Genomic DNA, 19,903 nt, shown 5'->3' with positions numbered 1-19,903 from the left:
GCTCGCCATGTAGGCTTCTATGTCTTTCTTCAGCACCGGCCACCAGAATTGTGACTTAACTAAATGTAATGTCTTCACAAAACCAAATGCCCAGCGATTTTAGCATCATGGGCATATTGTAATACTACCCCCCTCAGGCTGGCGGGGACATACAGTTTCGCTCCCACCCAGGCGAGACCCTCCCGAAGCGTACATTCATTGGAGTGGGCTAAAAACCACTCGTCAGTTTTTAGTGCTTCTTTTAACTGCTTGCTCAAGTCACCAGACAAGGTTAGGTCCCCTTTCGCCTGGGCTCTGGTAATTACTGGTGCTGCCAGCTGTTTCAAGGGGATAACCGGACGAATCACTTCCTCTCGAACACAATTGTATTGAGGCAGAGAGGGCATCTGCCCTCTCGAGAGGGCATGTGCGATAAAGTTCTTCCCTCCAGGAAGGTAGCACAGGGAGAACTTAAATCGGTTAAAGTATTCGGCCCAGTGTTGCTTAGGCGACACTTTTCGTGGTGTTTTTAAGACTTCTAAGTTTTTGTGATCAGTCCACACCTCAAAGGGGTGTTTTGCCCCTTCCAGGAAATGCCTCCACATTAACAGTGCCCAACGAACAGCAAAAGCCTCTTTCTCCCAGATGGCCCATCTCCTCTCGGTCTCAGATAATTTCTGAGAGGTATAGGCACAGGGTTGCAAATTTCCCTCGGCATTTGCTTGGAGTAACACCGCTCTGACGGCCATATTGCTGGCGTCAGCCTGAACAACAAATGGAGCCTCCATGTCAGGATGTTTCAGGGACCGGTTCGGCGGCAAACAGTCGTTTCAGTTTCTGACATTTCATAGTCCCAGTTGAGAGGCTGGGAGGGCTTTGGCCTCTCCTCTCCTTTTGTTTTCAGAAGGTTAGTAATCGGTAAGGCAATTTTTGCGAATGAGGGGTTGAACTGTCGATAGAAGTTAGCAAAACCCAGGAAGCTTTGTAGTTGTTTGCGGGTACATGGGGGAGCCCATTCCAACATGGCCTGGACCTTTTCTGGATCAATTTCTATCCCCTCATGCGAAATGCGGTACCCCAGATAGTCAATTTTAGTTTGGTGGAACTCACATTTTGACAGCTTAGCATACAGTTCAGCAGCTCTAAGTTTTTTCAGGACGGCTCTCACCAGTTTTACGTGGTCGTCCATGGTCTCGGTGTAAATAAGAATGTCATCAAGGTAGACCAGGACCCCCTTGTAAAGGTGCTCGTGCAGTACTTCATTGATAAGTTGCATGAACACTGCAGGGGCTCCTTGTGGTCTGAAAGGGAGCACCCTAAACTGAAAACATCCCAGCGGGCAGTTGAAAGCAATTTTCCATTCATCACCTTCCTTAATTCAAACTCTATAATATGCCTCCCGCAAGTCCAGCTTAGTAAAAATCTTTCCTTTGGCCAGATGGGCTAGCATGCCCTTCATGAGGGGCAGTGGGTAGATGTTTTCTATGCAAACAGCATTCAGGTTCTTATAGTCAACCACCAGGCGGTAAGACCCATCCTTCTTCTCCTGGAATAGCACTGGGGTGGCTACCCGCGGCCTAGCCGGTTGGATGAAGCCACATTTTAGGTTTTTATCAATAAAGACTCGTAGTTCCCCCAACTTCCAGGGGGGGGGGGTCATGGGATAGATCTTTGGTTTAGGGAGCTTTACCCCAGGAAGGATTTATATACTTCAGTCTATAGGCTAGTGGGGGGGCAGCACATCTGACGCCATCTCACTAAACCCCTCTCGGAGGTCCCGATACACTTTTGGGATCTTTTCCTCCCCCACAATGTGTTCCGTTGCAGTTGCCGCCCCCTCACTCACCACTTTGGCCATACAATAGGGGTTCTCCCCTCTTTTCCCTTGCTGGTTAGAGCAGATGCACAACATGCCCATCTTCTAATTTATGCGCGGGTTCCATTTTCGGAGCCAGGGTAGCCCAAGTAGGAGTGGTCGTTCCATGCCAGGGGCCACAATAAAGCTCAGAGTTTCTAGGTGATCCCCCATCCTCATCTCAATCGGTTCAGTTACAAAATGGGGTGACCCCCCAAGCTACCGATCTGTCTAGTTGACAGAATGCAATGGGTCTTTTCATCGTTTTTAGTCTTAGACCCATCTGTTCCACAATCTCAGGGCTGATGACACACCTGGTGCATCCCGAATCTAGAAGGGCTAGCATCTTCTCGTGGGCCCCGGTGGATGGTACCTTTAGTTCTACTGGAATGGTCATGGGTCCCCCATTCTGACTTACCAGGAGGTCCTCGTCGGAATTGGTTTTGGTTTTGCTGTCATCGGCGAGGTCAGAGTTCCCAACTCATCCTGTTTCAGGGGAGTGAACTCAATGACTTCTATCCCTTTTAGGGCGGTTTAGTGGGGTTTTGCAAGCATTTTGTTGGCTCTCTTCCCTCCACTAGGGGTTGCCTTGGGTACAGGCTTAGAGAAACACTCAGCCACTTAGTGCCCCTCCTTTCCACGTTTGAAGCATGCAGTGGACTTCGGCTTGGAGATTGCAGGTTCCATTGCGGTCTTTGGAGCCCCCTTCTGGGATGAGGAGGGTGATTGGCTCCAGGTGCACCCACTGCAGAAACAATATCTGGCCAAGTCTATCTCCACGTCAGCTGCCAGCATATATCAACTTTGCAGATCCCTAGGGGTCCCTCGGGAGCAGCAATCCTTGTAGACATCCTCATTAAGGCCATCCTTATAGCTTTCCAGCAGGGCTACTTCTGACCACCCTCTCATGTAGGGCACCAGCTCGCGGAACTCCTGGGTGTACTCCACTACTGATCTCCGCCCCTGATGTATGGACTTCATTGTAATTCTTGCCCTTCGCTCAGCTAATGGGTCCTCAAAGCGCGTTCTGAGGGCTGCCATGAACTAGTCATAATTTCTCATCAGAGGGGAATCTTCATTATGGAGTCCCACCATCCACTCAACTGCCACCCCCTCCAGGGCCCTGATAACACACCTCATGCATGTGGCATCTGAGGGGAAATTCTCCCCCCAGTCTTGCATGTGGTTCCACACTTGGGTTAAAAAGAATCCCAGTCCTTTCGGATCTCCCCCGTATCTTACTGATAGCAAGGGAATTTTGGGCTTTTTATGCCTCCATGGCAAGGCCTGTCCAGCAGGGGATCCCTGGATTGCAGCAGCCATTTGAGTTCCAGAGGTCTGAGCTGCCTCTTCCCGGACTTGGGCTCTCTCTTCCACACAAGCAGCAGCCTCCATTTCACTCCCAGGGCATTCATCCTCTCCCCTGGCAGGCAACCCATACTTTTCACAGGCTCTATGACTCTCACAAGCCTCTCTCAGTAATTGCAAAGCCTGGGTGATCAGAAGATTTTCTTTTTGCTCTTCCTGCCAGGCAGCATCTCCGCCTCGGTGTCTGGTAGTTGTTACTCCTTGGGGGGGGGGTCTTCTCCAGCTCCGGTATCCTCCCCACACCCAGCGACCATTTGGCTCTCTCCGCCTTTTCCTCAAGCTGTAAATCAGCCATCCATTCCAAAGCCTCCCAGCCGGGGTGTGACGGAGAAGTCGTGGAACCAGCAGCTCCCATATCCTCCTGGTCGCTGTCTTGGTCAGACATTCTTTGCTCAGCCCCCACGGTAATTTTCCGGGATGGCTGTTAATTGCAAACCTTGCTTAATGTCAGGTATGCCTCCTTTCAACACTCAAGAAAGAAAAATCCCGATTCCATTTTCATAGAGAAAGGTACTTTTACTGAGTATGAACTGAATGCAACCAAAGAAAAGCAAGGTCTGAGGCAATAGGCGCGAAAATCACATATAGAAAGCATCCTTAAAACCCTTCCCCCAATCGTCCAGTCAGGATTATCCAATCCACATCCCCCCAAGAGGTCATGAGGGGTGCAGCTTCCGATGGCTCCATCCTCCTGGTATGCCATGACAGTTGACCTTGAGTGGTTATCAGCGCGCCTCCCAGCTGCAGAGACATGCTGAGGAAAACCTTCTCCCATTTACTCCACCAGCTCATTCCCCCCCCCAGACACCCAGACAGTTCACCCCTCCCCCCATTACAATGGCAGCCAAGCAAGTAAGCAATATAAAGGCGGAGGCTGACAGCCCATCTTAAAAATATATTTTTTATAAATGATTTGGCATTGATAATCAATATTCTAAACAAAATTTCTCTTCTGTCAAATGCACTGCAAGGAAGAAATACAGACATAATAAAGGCCGAAAAACTTGTGCTAAGATCAATTAAAGCATTTGAAATGCTTAGACAGGGAAAGGGTCAATACGAAAAAAAAGTTGATGGAGTAATTGCTTCAGAAGCTTTCAAAAATATAAAATTTAGGACTTCCGGTGGCTCCGCGGACGTTGAGGACGGTCTCCATTGACCGCCAGCCACCCGATCTGTTAAAACCACCCTGACAGCGTTAAACTGCTGTCCGGCGGTTTGAAAAAACTCTCCTTCGGGCAAAGAAGGAGAGGAGAGTCGGAGGGGGTGGGTAGAGCTCCCCGAAAGTCCCTGGATTAATCCCAGGGACTCGGAGGGTGAGAGCTCCCCAGTTCAGCCCTCCCATTGCTCCGGATCACTGGTGCCTCTGCTAGCCAGAGCCAGACGTCGCATCCAATTCTGCCGGCAAACAGTGAGTTTCAATGATTTCTAACAAGGCAGACAGAGCGGAAGCAAGAGTGCAAGCTTTTTAAAAGAAACAGAGCTTAACTCCGTGAATACATTGTTGCAAATGGAACTTTCTTGAGCTGGAGGCTGGAGAGGAAGCCTTTGTTATGGGTGGAAGGGAAAGTGAAAGTTAAAGGGAAACTGTTTGTTAAGAGTCTTCCGCTTGAAGAGAAAATTGCTGGGGACTGAGAAAAGACTGGAGAGAGGATTGTTTATTCTGAAAAACTTTGAAATAAATATTGCAAGACTGTTTATAAGACTTTGTGGCTGTAAAAGGAAAAATTCATTTTAAAATAAAATGGCTGCTAACAATTAAAGCCACCAACTTCTAAAGGGGGAGGAGGTTCCCCTGTAGTGACTCAAAAGCAACAACTTCCAGCTGACACACAGTCACAAGACCTTAAAGAATTTATAATGGGTGCCCTGAACAATCAGGCAGAAATGATGAAAGAATTTTCGGAGGAGTTAAAGAAAATTAAAGATGTGGTGGAGGAAAAACATGATGCAATAAGAGATGACATTGTTTTTGCAGTTTCAGGTCTGGCTAATCATATGTTAAAGATTGAGAAGAGAGTACGGGAAGTTGATGAAGCTAATTTGGAGCTAGCAACTAAATTAGGAGAGGTTATGATACAAACAGAGAAAGTGGATGATGAAATGGTCATGCTACAATACAGATCAATGGAATTTGCCCTGAGACTGAGAGGTTTGAAAGAAAAGAATGGTGAAAATTTAAAGGTTATTTGCTCCAATGCTTTAGCAGAGCTGATTTCAGAAAGGCCAGAAGATGTGGCAATTCAAATGGACAAAATCTATAGGGTTAACTCTTGGCTGGCAAAACAAAGGCAGCTACCAAGAGATGTGGTGATTTATTTCACAACAAGGAGAATTAGAAATGATATCCTGCAAGCTTCTTACAAAAACAAGATTCAAGTGGATGGACAAGAGTTGGTGGTTTTGAAGGAGCTTCCTCCTAAAATGTTAAGAGACAGAAAGCAGTTTGGTTTTTTGGTGAATGAATTAAGAAACCAACAGCTCCAGTACAGATGGGATGTCCCATTTGGGATAATAGTGACATATGCTGGGCAAAGACATCTTTTAAACACAGTTGGAAAGGCAAAAGACTTTTACGCCATTGTCTTAAAGGCTGGACGGCCACCCTCACCAGGGGGTGCTAGCAAGCAATTGGAAATGATACAACAAGAGAAAGATGGAGGGCAAGTACAAACCTATGCTCAAGCTTTAGCTGGAGGAGCTAATTTGGAAGAAGACTTATTGCTGAGTGGGGGTCCACCACCAACCCTTGAGCCATTAAAGAAGATAGAGATGCCAAGAGAACAACAATTGACAAGAGCCACTTACAAACAGCATCTGGCACAACAACCTCAAGATTCAACCCAACAAGCCCAAAAAACACAAGCAGTGGGAGGAGCTAGACCAAAGTCCAAAATGGCGGAGGAGGTTCGGTTGATGCTTTCAAAGCTTGGAGGGCCTAGAGATGGCAAATAAATTTTTATCTTGGAATGTCAATGGTTTAAATTCTCCACAAAAAAGAAAGAAAATATTTCACTACTTGAAGCAATTTCAGAATGATGTTATTTGTTTGCAAGAAACGCATATTAAATTTTCAGATCAAAAGTACTTGATAAATTTGAAATTAGGTACACACTTTGTGGCATCAGCACCAGAAAAGAAAAATGGCCTAGTTATATATGTTAAAAGAGGCCTACCGGCCAATTTAATTGAGGCTGACACTCAAGGTAGATATATCGCAATTGAATTAACAACACAGAGCGGGAAGCTGCTTGTAATTGGAATATATGCACCTAACCAACAGCAAGACAATTTTTTTAAATTTTTACATACTAAAATACTACAATGGGATTACAGATCTTTACTTTTAATGGGTGATTGGAATGGGGTAATAAATACCCAGAAAGATAAAAAAAGTTTATCCAAGATATCCATGCGTGCTAAGTTGCCTAAATCTTTTTTTGATATTTTGAAGGATATGGAGCTAAGAGACATTTGGAGAGAAAGGAACGTATTGGAAAGTGATTTTACTTTTTTTTCAGATAGGCATCAATCTTTTTCTAGGATTGATTTTATATTAACCACAAATGATCTTTTTTCTAGGGTGAAGAAGACGAAGATATGTCCAAGAACTTTAACTGATTATAGCCTGGTTTGGGTGGAATTAGAACAGGAAAGAGGGGAAAGGAGGTCTTGGAGGTTAAATGAGAATTTATTTAGATATGAAGATAACTTGAATGAACTTAAAAAACAAATGAAAGAATTTTTTGTTAACAATATGAATAAAGGTACCTCGATGGAAATGGTATGGGATGCAAGTAAGGCATATATGAGGGGAACATTAATTTTTTTGAATAATAAATATAGATCAAAACAACAAAACAGATGGAAAGAGATAGAGGAGGAAATTAAAAAGAAAGAACAATTGCTTATAATTAATCCGGGAGATAAAAAGGCAAAAGATATGATAAACATTCTAAGAGAGCAATTTAATATGTTAATGGCTGGACAAGTAGCAACCAGCATACAATATGCCAGACATAATACATTCTGTAATGCCAATAAACCTGGGAGATGGCTGGCTTACACGATGAGAAAAAAGCAAAAATCACGTACTATAGACAAGATAGAATTTAGAGGTAAGGAGATTTACCAACAGAATTTAATAAAAAAGACTTTTTTGGATTTCTATACAAAGCTATATGCTAAAGATTCAATTCAAGATGTTGATATTGATAGATATTTAAAGATAGATATTCCCGAATTAACCCTGGAACAGAGAGAAAGATTGAACCAGCCAATAACTTCTGAGGAAATTGTTGGGGTAATTAAACAATTAAAAATAGGTAAGGTCCGGGAACAGACGGACTAACAGCTGTTTATTATAAACATTTACAATCTGAAATGCTAGAACCACTTAAAATTTTATTTAATAAAATACAGGTAGGAGGAGGAGTACCACCTTCTTGGAAAACAGCTTTTGTCTCACTAATTCCAAAGGAGGATCAAAACTCCATCAAACCTGAGAATTTTAGGCCAATCTCACTTTTGAATACCGACTATAAGATTTTTGCTAAGATATTAGCCAATAGATTAATGCCAGTTATGCAACAAATAATTCATAATGACCAATCAGGGTTTATAAAAGGGAGACAAATGAAATATAATGTTAGACAGATTGTAAACCTACTGGAATATTTGGAAAAAAATAACCAAGTCCCCGCAGCGTTTATATTTTTGGATGCAGAGAAGGCATTTGATCGTTTGAACTGGCAATTTTTGTTTAAAATAATAGAGAAAATGCATTTTGGAGAGTATTTTACACAATCAATTAGAGCGATATATCAGCAGCAAACAGCACAGATAATAGTCAATGGAGGTTTAACAGAGGTTTTTAGAATTGAGAAATGAACAAGGCAGGGGTGTCCTCTGTCCCCACTACTATTTATTTTGACTTTGGAGGTACTATTGAACAAGATACGTGATTCAGAAAAATTGAAGGGTATTGTAATTAGACATCAAGATTATAGATTAAGAGCATTTGCAGATGACTTGGTTGTTACCTTATCTCAACCTATAGAGTCGGCTCCATATATATTGGATATAATTGATCAATACGGGAAAGTATCAGGATTTAAAGTTAACTCACATAAGACAAAGATGATAACTAAAAATATGTCTGTACTTGAAAGAGATGAACTAGCAAGAATAACAGGGTTTGAAATAGCTAAAAAGGTTAAATATCTAGGAGTGTATATAGCAGCTTCAAATACAAAATTATACAAAAATAACTATGAGGATCTCTGGCAGAAGGTACAGAAGGATATGGAGAATTGGAAAAAATTACAGCTGTCTTTATTGGGAAAAATTGCAGCAATTAAAATGAATGTGTTACCTAGATTCTTATTCTTGTTCCAAATGATACCTGTGCTTAAGAAAGATGAAAATTTGAGAGAATGGTAGAAAGGTGTTAATACTTTTATTTGGGCTGGGGAAAAAACCAGAATAAAGATGAAAATTATACAAGATATACGTGAAAGGGGGAGGTCTCAAAATGCCTAATTTAAGATTATATTACGAAGCAGCGGTCTTATCACAAATTAGTGACTGGTTTAATTTAACTGAGGGGAGAATTTTGAATCTGGAAGGTTATGATTTACTATATGGATGGCATGCCTATTTGTTATATGACAAAAAAGTGGATAAAGTATTTAAGGCCCATATACTTAGAAATGCTTTGTTGAGGGTTTGGAAAAAATATCAATATAAGTTAAATTATAAGATACCTGTATGGGCAAATCCTAGACATGCAATAGAAAATATAAGTATAGAACAAAAACAGGAGGTGATTACTTATAAAGAGCTTCTTATTATGGAAAGGGGGGTAATGTATTTGAAATCTTTAGATATATTGAGAGAAGAAGGTATAATTTACACATGGTTTCAGTACGGTCAGCTTCAAGCTAGATGGAAGGAAGATCAAAAAACTGGCTTTGTGCAAAATGAGGAAAATTTGGTAAAACAAATTAGAGATCAAAAACAAATGCATATCAAAAGGCTGTATAATGCCTTATTGGAAATAGACTCTGAGATGGAACTGGTTAAAGATTGCATGATTAAATGGGTGCAAAATTTTCAAGAGCCAGTGATGATGGAGACTTGGGAAAAGATTTGGACTAGAAATGTGAAATTTACACAAGCACAAAATTTAAGAGAAAACTTTTATAAAATGTTTTATAGATGGCATTTAGATCCAAAAAAATTATCATGTATGTATCCTAATGTGCAAGCTAAATGTTGGAGATGTGACTGTGATGATGCAACTTATTATCATATATGGTGGACTTGTAAAAAAATCAAAGCATTTTGGATAAAGATTTGGTGGGTGATGCAGAATATTTTTAAAAAAAGATTGAAATTTACTCCGCATTTGTTTCTACTGGGTATAACTACGGACTGTACAGTTGTAGAGACTAAACTGATTTTGAACTTGATAACAGCAGCAAGATTGTTGATAGCACAACATTGGAAGAAGGACTTTTTGCCTACTATTGATGACTGGATATTGAAAGTAACTAATTTAGCTGAAATGGCTAAAATTTCAGCATATTTGAAGGATCATACACAAGAAAGGTATATACAGGACTGGAGAAGATGGATTGATTATATTCAAAATAAGTATCAGACTAAAAAATATCAAATAGCTTATGAATGATTTTTTTTTAACTGTACAAGCGTTATATGAGTGATATTAGAAGTATTATGTTTAAGAAGTAGGGTTTTATCTATGGGGGGTTAAGAATTTTTTTTTTAGGGGGTGTTAGTTTAATGGTTGGTTAAGCAATTTAGTTTATTGTTAAAAGTTAATAGAAATACCTTGTGTTCTGCTCTGGGAAGCCGGGGAGGGGGAGGGGGGGTTGGGTGGGAGGGTTGTGGGAAAACTGTGTTTTTTTCTCATCAATAAAACTTTTTCAATAAAAAAAAATATAAAATTTATACAAAATCATCAATTTGTTGGACTTCCTCAGGAAAGACTTTTGAAAAGCATCATAACCAATCTGAAGAAAAGACTAATGGATTGTGAACATTTAAAGACAGGTAGCCAATTGCAAGACATGAATAAATAACAATTTCTCAATTTTTTGGAGCCAGATTACTGGAATATTGAAAAAGTAGTAGTCCCATAGCCAGAAGCCGAAGAAAAATTGCTTGAATTTACTGACATTTTTAATTACGAAATTAATATGAACAATTATAGAGATTTTGTAGAAAATGTTTTAAAAGATCCCAAGAACTATGCAATTCCTGACAGTATTAAAAAAGCTAAAGATATTGTCAGAACAATTGCTGTAAATTCAGCAGAAGCGGAAAGTGGTATTTCAAAAATGAACCTCATATGTTCAGAATAGAGAAGTCGCCTAGCTGTTTCCAACATAACCAATCTGATGACCATTAGTGTGATTGGGCTACCTCTAAAAGAATGGGACCCTATTCCCACTGTCAAAAAATGGTTAATAATAATAATAATAATAATAATAATAATAATAATAATAAGCAGGCAAGATCATAAAAGAGGATGGAATAGAACTAGAGAATGAAGAAATGATAAAGGCAGTAAAATCAGAAGAAGGCTACAAGTACTTGGGGATTTTAGAAGCCTCTGACTTAATGCATAATAAAGTCAAGGAATTAACTTCAGCCAAGTACATTCGGCGAATTCGTAAGATATTAATGTCCAAATTGAGTGGAGGAAACATCATAAAAGCCATAAATACCTGGGCTATACCTGTGATTAGATACTCTGCAGGAATAATTGACTGGACCCAGATGGAGTTAGACAATTTGGACAGAAAAACAAGGAAGCTTATGACAATGAATCATGCCTTGCACCCTAAAAGTGATGTTGACCGATTATATTTACCAAGAGCAGAGGGTGGTCGAGGACACCTACAAGTAAAGCAGACTGTGGAAGAAGAAAAATGCAGCTTGAATGATTACATCCAGAAAAGTGAAGAACCAATGATTAAGGAAGTAAATAAAGGAGGCCTTTTAAAGACAACTAAAACAAAAGCAGAATATAAGAAAGAAGTAATTGAGCAGCGAGCTGAAAATTGGAAACACAAAGCTCTGCATGGCCAATACTTGAAAAGTATTGAAGGCAAAGCTGACCAGAAACTAACTTGGAACTGGTTAAGATCAGGAGTACTGAAAAAAGAAACTGAAAGCTTTATTTTGGCAGCTCAAGAACAAGCCCTAGCCACAAACTGCATGAAGGCAAAAATTCAACATGTTACCACCAACAGCAAATGCCACCTCTGCAATGAGAAAGATGAGACAGTCGACCACCTGATCAGTAGGTGCAGCAAAATTTCACAAACTGACTACCTACAACGCCATGACCGTGTTGCTAAAATCATTCACTGGAAATTGTGCCAGAAGTTTGGATTTGAGTACAGCAAAAACCACTGGGAACATCAGGTTGAGAAAGTTTTAGAGAATGAGAAACTCAAGATCTTATGGGACTTTAGGATTCAGACTGACAGGCACTTGGTCCACAACACACCTGACATAACAATAGTTGAAAAGAAAAAAGTATGGTTCATTGACATTGCAATACCTGGTGATGCACGAATTGAAGATAAGCAGCAAGAAAAAAATCACAAAGTACCGGGACTTACAAATTGAAGTTGAGCGACTGTGGAAAAAGAAATCGTGTGTTGTCCCGATTGTAATTGGAGCCCTCGGAGCAATACCCAAAGGGCTACCCCGCTATTTAGAAATCCTAAATTTGCCGGACTTGAACATTTTGACTCTACAAAAAACCACCTTACTCGGAACAGCTTACATCCTCCGACAATACCTTAACAGTTCCTAGGTCCTTGGTTAGGACTCGAGCTGCTGAGCTATTAACCAGCCTCAAAGGCTGTGAATCTCACTAAAGATTAACCAATAAATAATAATAATAATAATAATAATAATAATAATAATAATAATAATAATAATAATAATAATTTTATTTCTATACCGCCTTTCTCCCGAAGGACTCAGGGCAGTGTACAACCAATTTAAAAGCACAAGACACAACAATGATTAAAAATTAAAATAATTAAATAGATTTGGCCGGTTTAAAACCCCAAAAAATTTAAAATACCCCAATTTAAAATTATTATATTGATAGCCCGGCCTGGCAGAACAACAGGGTCTTCAGTGCGCAGCGAAACACCCGGAGGTTGGAGATCTTACGTATTTCCGGGGGCAGTTCATTCCACAGGGCTGGGGCTCCAACAGAGAAGGCCCTCCCCCTGGGTGTCGCCAGCCGACATAACTTGGCTGATGGCACCCTGAGGAGACCCTCTCTGTGGGAGCGAACTGACCGGTGGGAGGCTATTGGTGGCAGAAGTCGGTCTCGAAGGTACCCGGGTCCTGTGCCATGGAGCGCTTTAAAGGTGATGACCATGATAAGGCCTATACAGGCCAACAAAAGGGGGGGAGGGGGGGGAATGGCCCGAGGCAGCCCTAGGCCAACCCCCGGCCATCCTCCAACCTCTCCCACTCCCCAGGTCTTCCAGGTCTTCCAGCATTTGGTCCTTTCATATCCCCAGTCTACAGCCCCAGTCTCCAAATGGGGCCTCCAGATTCCTGCAGGAAAATGGGCCAGCAGAAATAAGCTGCCCCCTAGCAGGTCCAGGGTTCCAAGATAGAAGTCAGCAGCCTCTCACCATACCGTCCTCTTCGGTAGCAGCCAGCTGCTGCCCCCTCACCTCCGCCATCGTCCAGCGGCCACCGACAGCCCCGCGCCCACTGCCAGCACCGGTGCCGCTTCCACCATGGCTCCCACCATACTCCAGAGTCCCCAGGAGCCTCAAAAAAGCCCTGGAGAAGCCAGGAATCCAGGGGAGCCACCGTATTGCCGCCACCGCCGCCATCACCGCAGAGCTGCCGCCGCCGTCGGTCCATGCCGGAGAGCGAGAAAAGCGCCGCCAGTCAAGCCGCTACCGCCGTCACCCCGCAGAGCCTTCAGCGGCCATTTTTTTCCTCGACCCGATGTTCTGGAGGGCGAAAAACCCCTCAATGGGTCGGGAAAAGATTCCCTTTACAAGGACTGGGGGCCATGATGGATAATTGGCCCCAGGAACCTCCCAAAATTACCAGAATCACCCCATCTACCGGGAGCGTCTCAGACTAGATCCGCCATCTTGGACATGCGCAGAAGAAGTTAAGAGCACATCATCACACAGCTGATGATCCGAGAGTCAAGATTAAGAAAAGTGCAAGTGAGGAGGGTGGCAATGAAAGAATGATGTGGAAACATCTTAAAGTTAAAGACAAATAACACTTTACCTCTAAATCAGTGGCGGGGGATGGCAGCCATGGCAGCTGCCTCGAGGCTGCGACAGATCAGAACAAGCAAAGTGCAGGAGGAAGGAAGAAAGGATGAAGTGCTTCAGAGCTGGGTCAGTGACACCAGCCCAGGTGAGAACAACATGAGAAATTTATAGATAAGACCCCCAGCCTTACTTAGCGGCTGAAGATCTCAGGGGCTTGAAGATTTTGGGGGGGGGAAAGGGAAGGGAGTTTTAAACCCTTTAAGAATCTTTTTTCACCACTGATTGATTGGAGGGAATGTCACTGCGTTTTTTTATTTCCCAGCTGAGCTTCATTATTTTTGGACTAATAGACTTACGGTAGTTTGCCAGGTTCCTTATCAATATTTTACTACACATGTCCGCATTCTTTCACATTCCTTCACATTCTTTCCTTTGTTCTCTTGCCAGAAAGGTCCGGCTGAGAAATAGCCGGCAAAAGCTATTTCAAAATGTAGCAATTAACTTTTCTTAGTTAGTGAGGTGTTTTATTTTCTTTATAACAAATAAATGAGTTTTATTAGAAACTTTTCTTCGCGTTTCTTTTCAGAATATTGCAACAAGGAGGAGCCACGATCCATCCTCTAATTAAACCAGGGTGATTTGTCCCAGAGCCAAACATGGGATTAATTGATGCCCTGACAGGGAATTGCTTATTAACTAAATAGAACTGGATATTTGAACTTTTTTGCTAAAACTGAAATGAACTTGAAAAGAGAAAAGTGAAATTAAGGATTTGCCACCTTTAAAAGCCAGACAAAGAGATCAAACGGATTGCTACATAAATGCTTCAAAATGGCGATTGAAGCTGTGACTAAGTGAAAGTGTTGATTGTGGAAACTTGTTCTTTTCTGAAAAGAACCTATTTGACTTGTTACATATTGTGGATTACCTTGAAAAGAACTATGGCTTTTTGAACTTTGGAGATTCCTATTCTGTCGTTTGATGGCTTTACAAAGAAAGAAAAAATATAATGTTTAATAAACTTTTAACTAACTAGCGCAGCAACAGAAGGCTTGGCGCAGGACCAGAAATCAAAAAGCTGATGTTTTACTGGAAACAGACTTTATAATCGAATCAAAAAGGATATGCAGAGTTTTAAGCGTGAAAGTATTGACTTTGAATTGAAATGCTAATGGACAGATAAGGAAAAGAAAAAGAAAAATAGATAAATTGAATAGCAACGTTTGAATGTTTAATTGTTTAAATGCTTCAAAATTTAAATGAGCTTTAAATAAAAACAAGAAGTGTTTATGGTAAACAAAGCTAGAAATATTATAAAAATAGAAATGGGAAGCTAAGGTGACTAAAAGTGATATGTTCATAAAAGCATAATTTGTTGTAACATGCTTAATTTTAATTTGATAACAAAGTGGTGGATGATAATTATGATTAATTGTTAATGATTTTAGATGATGTATTAAGGTACATAGATGGAAGTTATAATTGTGATTGCATTTAATATATGTTGGGAATGATTAATATTAAGAAATAAATGGGGATACACCCTGGAAGAGTACAGTTGGAAACAGTGGATTAATAGATAACATATGGAAAAAGAAATTTTTAATAAGTTAGTAGAATAGAAGTTGGAGTTAATGGAGGAAAATATGCTGAGAAATCAGCCAAATAATGAAATGCTGGAAATCAGCCAAATAATAGGTGGAGTTAAGGAGGAGAATGCTGTTAATCAGCCAAATAATAGGTGGAGTAAAGAAGGAGAATGCTGTTAATCAGCCAAAATAAAACATGCTGGAAATCAGCCAAAACAATAGAAAATGCTGGTAATCAGCCAAATAAAAGGGGGAGTTAAGGAGGATAATATGCTGAAATATGCTATGCTGGAAATCAGCCAAATAATAAGTGGAGTAATGGAGGAGAATGAGGAGAACATATTGAAGAATAATTATTAATAAGGGGTGAAAAAGAAAATGTTGGGTGATAATTAAAATGAAATGGTAAATTTTGAGATTTCTGTATAAAAGTTTAAGAACATGATAGGATAGATTGGGATTAGAAAACGAGAAAAATAGAAAGAAATTTTGATTAAAATTGAAATAAAAATTGAGTTGTATACACTTGGAAATTAAGATTTGTGGTGATAAAATTGTAAGGTAAATATATAGATTAATAGAATAGATTGTCTTTGTGTTTAATGTTGATGCTAAAAGGAGCAAGGGATAAAATTTTTAGATAAAGCGGTATTGAATTTTGACTTATAATTGAATTTATAATTGAATATAAAAAGGAGTTTTGCCTTAGTAAGAGATTAGGATGTATGATGAGATAATAGAAAAATTTATTAAGATGTTGGAATTTATGTTAAAATTGTTTGTTTTTCATTTGTTAAATTAGTGTACCCATTTGTGACCGGACCAAGACTTCGTCCTTGAAAATTTTTTCTTTTTTATGTTTATGTTGGAAAAATAAAAAATTCTTTACAAAAAAAAAAAAAGACAAATAACACTTTTATGTAAGTACTTGTGTACCTCTTTTATTGTTTTATTCTTATTTAAGTAGTAAGTGCACGAAATTAAAAACTTCCTTTTTGTATATCTTCTTTTTGTAGGCAAAGAAGTCAGTGATGTTGACTTGGCCACACTCACCCAGTCACATGACCGCCAAGCCACTCCCACCCAGTCACATGACCGCCAAGCCACTCTCAGCCAGTCACATGACCACCAAACCATGCCCACCGAACAAGCCAGGCCCACAGAATTGGTAGTAAAAATTTTTGAATCCCACCACTGGCATAACCTATCTGCAAAACACAAATGCATGTAAACAATAGCATGAAAGCTTATTTGGCATCTGACCATGAATTGAATAAACACAACAACAATAACAAAAAGTACTGTTTTCAGTTTCTTGATTTTGAAGTTGTGATTAGGACATTAGGCATGTCTTGTTGTTGTTGTTAATTGCAAAGTCATGTCTGACCCATTGTGACCCCATGGACAATGTTCCTCCAGGCCTTCCTGTCCTCTACCATCCTCTGGAGTCCATTTAATCTCACACCGACTGCTTCAGTGACTCCATCCAGTCATCTCATTCTCTGTCATCCCCTTCTTCTTTTGCCCTCAATCTTTCCCAGCATTAGGTTCTTCTCCAGTGAGTACTTCCTTCTCCTTAGGTAGCCAAAGTATTTGAGTTTCATCTTCAGGATCTGACCTTCTAAAGAGCAGTCAGGGTTGATCTTCTCTAGGACTGACTGGTTTGTTCGCCTTGCAGTCCAAGGGACTCACATGAGTCTTTTCCAGCACCATAGTTCAAAGGCCTCAATTCTTTGGCGCTCAGCCTTTCTTATGGTCCAGCTTTCACAGCCATACATTGCAACTGGGAAAACCATAGCCTTGACTATAAGCACTTTTATTGGCAGGGTGATGTCTCTGCTTTTTAGTATGCTGTCTAGATTTGCCATAGCCTTCCTCCCCAGGAGCAAGTGTCTTTTAATTTCTTGGCTGCAGTCCCCATTTACAGTGATCTTGGAGCCCAGGAAAATAAAATCTGTCACTACCTCCATTTTTTCCCCATCTATTTCCCAGGAATTGAGAGGGCTGGATGCCATGATCTTAGTTTTCTTAATGTTGAGTTTCAAGCCAACTTTTCCACTCTCCTTCTTCACCCGCATCAGGGGGCTCTTTAGTTCCTCTTCGCTTTCTGCCATTAGAGTGGTATCATTTCTCCCAGCAATCTTAATTCCAACTTTTGATTCATCTAGCCCCGCTTTTCTCATGATGTGCTCTGCATATAAGTTAAATAGGCAGGACGACAGTATACAACCTTGCCGGACTCCTTTCCCAAGTTTGAACCAATCAGTGGTTCCGTGTCCAGTTCTCACTGTTGCTTCTTGACCGGCATATAGGTTTCTCAAGAGACAAATAAGATGGTCTGGTACTCCCATCTCTTTAAGAACTTGCCACAATTTGTTGTGATCCACACAGTCAAAGGCTTTAGCATAGTCAATAAAGCAGAAGTAGATGTTTTTCTGGAATTCCCTAGTATTCTCTATTATCCAGCGTATGTTGGCAATTTGATCCCTAGTTCCTCTGCCTCTCCGAAATCCTGCCTGTACTTCTGGTAGTTCTCGATCCAGATACTGCTGGAGCTTAGCTTGTAGGATTTTAAGCATAACCGTACTAGCATGTGAAATGAGTGCAATTGTGTGATAGTTTGAGCATTCTTTGGCATTGCCTTTCTTTGGAATTGGAATGTAAACTGACCTTTTCCAATCCAGTGGCCACTGTTGAGTTTTCCAAATTTGCTGGCAAATTAAGTGTAGCACTTTTATGGCATCGTCTTTTAAGATTTTGAATAGCTCAGCTGGAATACTGTCTCCTCCACTAGCTTTGTTGTTCCTCAGATTTCCTAAAGCCCATTTGACTTCACATTCTAGGATGTCTGGCTCGAGGTCAGTAACCACCCCATTGTGGTTATCAGGGATGTTAAGTTTGTTCTTGTATAGTTCTTCTGTGTAATTTTGCCCCCTCTTCTTAATCTCTTCTGCCTCTGTTAGGTCCCTGCTATTTGGTCCTTTATCATGCCCATCTTTGCATGAAACATTCCCTTCATATCTCCAATTTTCTTGAAGAGATCTCTGGTCCTCCCTATTCTATTGTTTTCTTCTATTTCTTTGCACTGTTCATTCAAAAAGGCATTCTTATCTCTTCTAGCTATTCTCTGGAATTCTGCATTCAAGTGGGTGTATCTTTCTCTTTCTCCCTTGCCTTTCGCTTCCCTTCTTTCCTCAGCTATTTCCAAAGCTTCGAAACAATGTTTCGAATCTCCGTCCATAGTTCTTCAGGCATTCTGTCTATCAGATCTAATTCCTTAAATCTATTTGTCACCTCTACTGTATATTCATCAGGGATATGGTTTAATTCATACCTGAGTGGCCTAGTGCTTTTCCCTACTTTCTTCAATTTAAGCCTAAATTTTGCAATGAGAAGCTCAATATCTGAGCCACAGTCAGCTCCTGGTCTTGTTTTTACTGACTGTATAGAGCTTCTCCATCTTTGGCTGCAGAGCACATAGTCAATCTGATTTGTGTGTTGACCATTTGGTGATGTCCATGTGTAGAGTCTTCTCTTGGGTTCTTGGAAAAGAGTGTTTGCTATGACCATTGTATTATCTTGACAGAATTCTATCAGCCTGTGCCCTGCTTCATTTTGTACTCCAAGGCCAAACTTGCCTGTTATTCCGGTGATCTTTTGGCTTCCTACTTTAGGATTCCAATCCCCCATGATGATAAGGACATCATTTTTTGGTGTTAATTCTAGAAGGTGCTGTAGGGCTCCATAGAACTGGTCAATTTCATCCTCTTCAGCACCAGTGGTTGGGGCATAGACTTGGATTTCCTACTTTTTTATTGACTATGAAGGTTACTCCATTTCTTCTGAGGGATTCTTGCTTGCAGTAATATACCTGATAGTCATCTGAATTAAATCCACCCATTCCTGTCCATTTTAGTTCGCTGATTCCTAAGATGTTGATGTTCAGTCTTGTCATCTCTTGTTTGACCACGTCCAGCTTGCCTTGATTCATGGATCTTATATTCCAGGTTCCCATGGAGAAAAAATCTTTACAGCATCGGACTTTCCTTTCAAATGCATCCACAGCTGAGCATCCTTTTGGTTTTGGCCCAGTTGCTTCACTCTTTCTGGTGCTACTAGTACTAGCCCTCTGTTCTTCCCCAGTAGCATATTTGACACCTTCCGACCTGAGGGGCTCATCTTACAGCGTTATATCTTTTCTCCTTTTTGTACCGTCCATGGGGTTTCATGGGAAAGATACTGGAGTGGGTTGCCATTTCCTTCTCCAGTGGATCATGTTATGTCAGAGCTCTCTGCTATGATCTTGGCCATCTTGGGTGGCCCTCCATGGCAACCCTCATAAATTCATTGATCTACGCAAGCCCCTTTGCCATGACAAGGCAGTAATCCATGAAGGGGTAGGCATGTCTAGTATGGCTTTATTATATAACAGTAGTAGGAATATTTTAAAATAATATATTGTATCATTTGGAAACAGAGATCTCTATACAATGTTCATTGGAGATTATTAACACTTTGATGATTCAGACAACTGAAACTTAAAAATAAAGGAAAAAAGATTTATATTAATGTTAATTATGGTTTCTAAAATATTAATGTTGATAGGCATAAGATTCATTAGATTTTATCTCTAAAGCTGAATGTGATATCAATAAACAATTGCAAAATATATTAAATTATTTACTATATATTAAAATTTTCATTTTGAAGCTTAACACTTAATTCTTAGATTGCTACTGTACTGCTACATATTGTTGGTTTTGCATATTAAATAAAGAAAAAAGCAAACAAAAACAGAACAAGAA

At 40.5% G+C, this 19,903-nt stretch overlaps 1 pseudogene; it reads right to left on the bottom strand.

The window, feature by feature from the left end:
- Positions 1-778: 778 nt before the first annotated feature.
- LOC148112849 (uncharacterized) lies at positions 779-13,107 on the bottom strand (annotated as a pseudogene).
- Between the last annotated feature and the right edge of the window lie 6,796 nt (positions 13,108-19,903).

This window comes from Pantherophis guttatus, chromosome 7 (genome assembly GCF_059756535.1).
Source record: "Pantherophis guttatus breed Tessera chromosome 7, ASM5975653v1, whole genome shotgun sequence".
NCBI classification, from domain to species: domain Eukaryota; kingdom Metazoa; phylum Chordata; class Lepidosauria; order Squamata; family Colubridae; genus Pantherophis; species Pantherophis guttatus.
The sequence above is the reverse complement of the archived record's forward strand: the minus strand, read 5'-3'. Positions and strand labels throughout refer to the sequence as shown.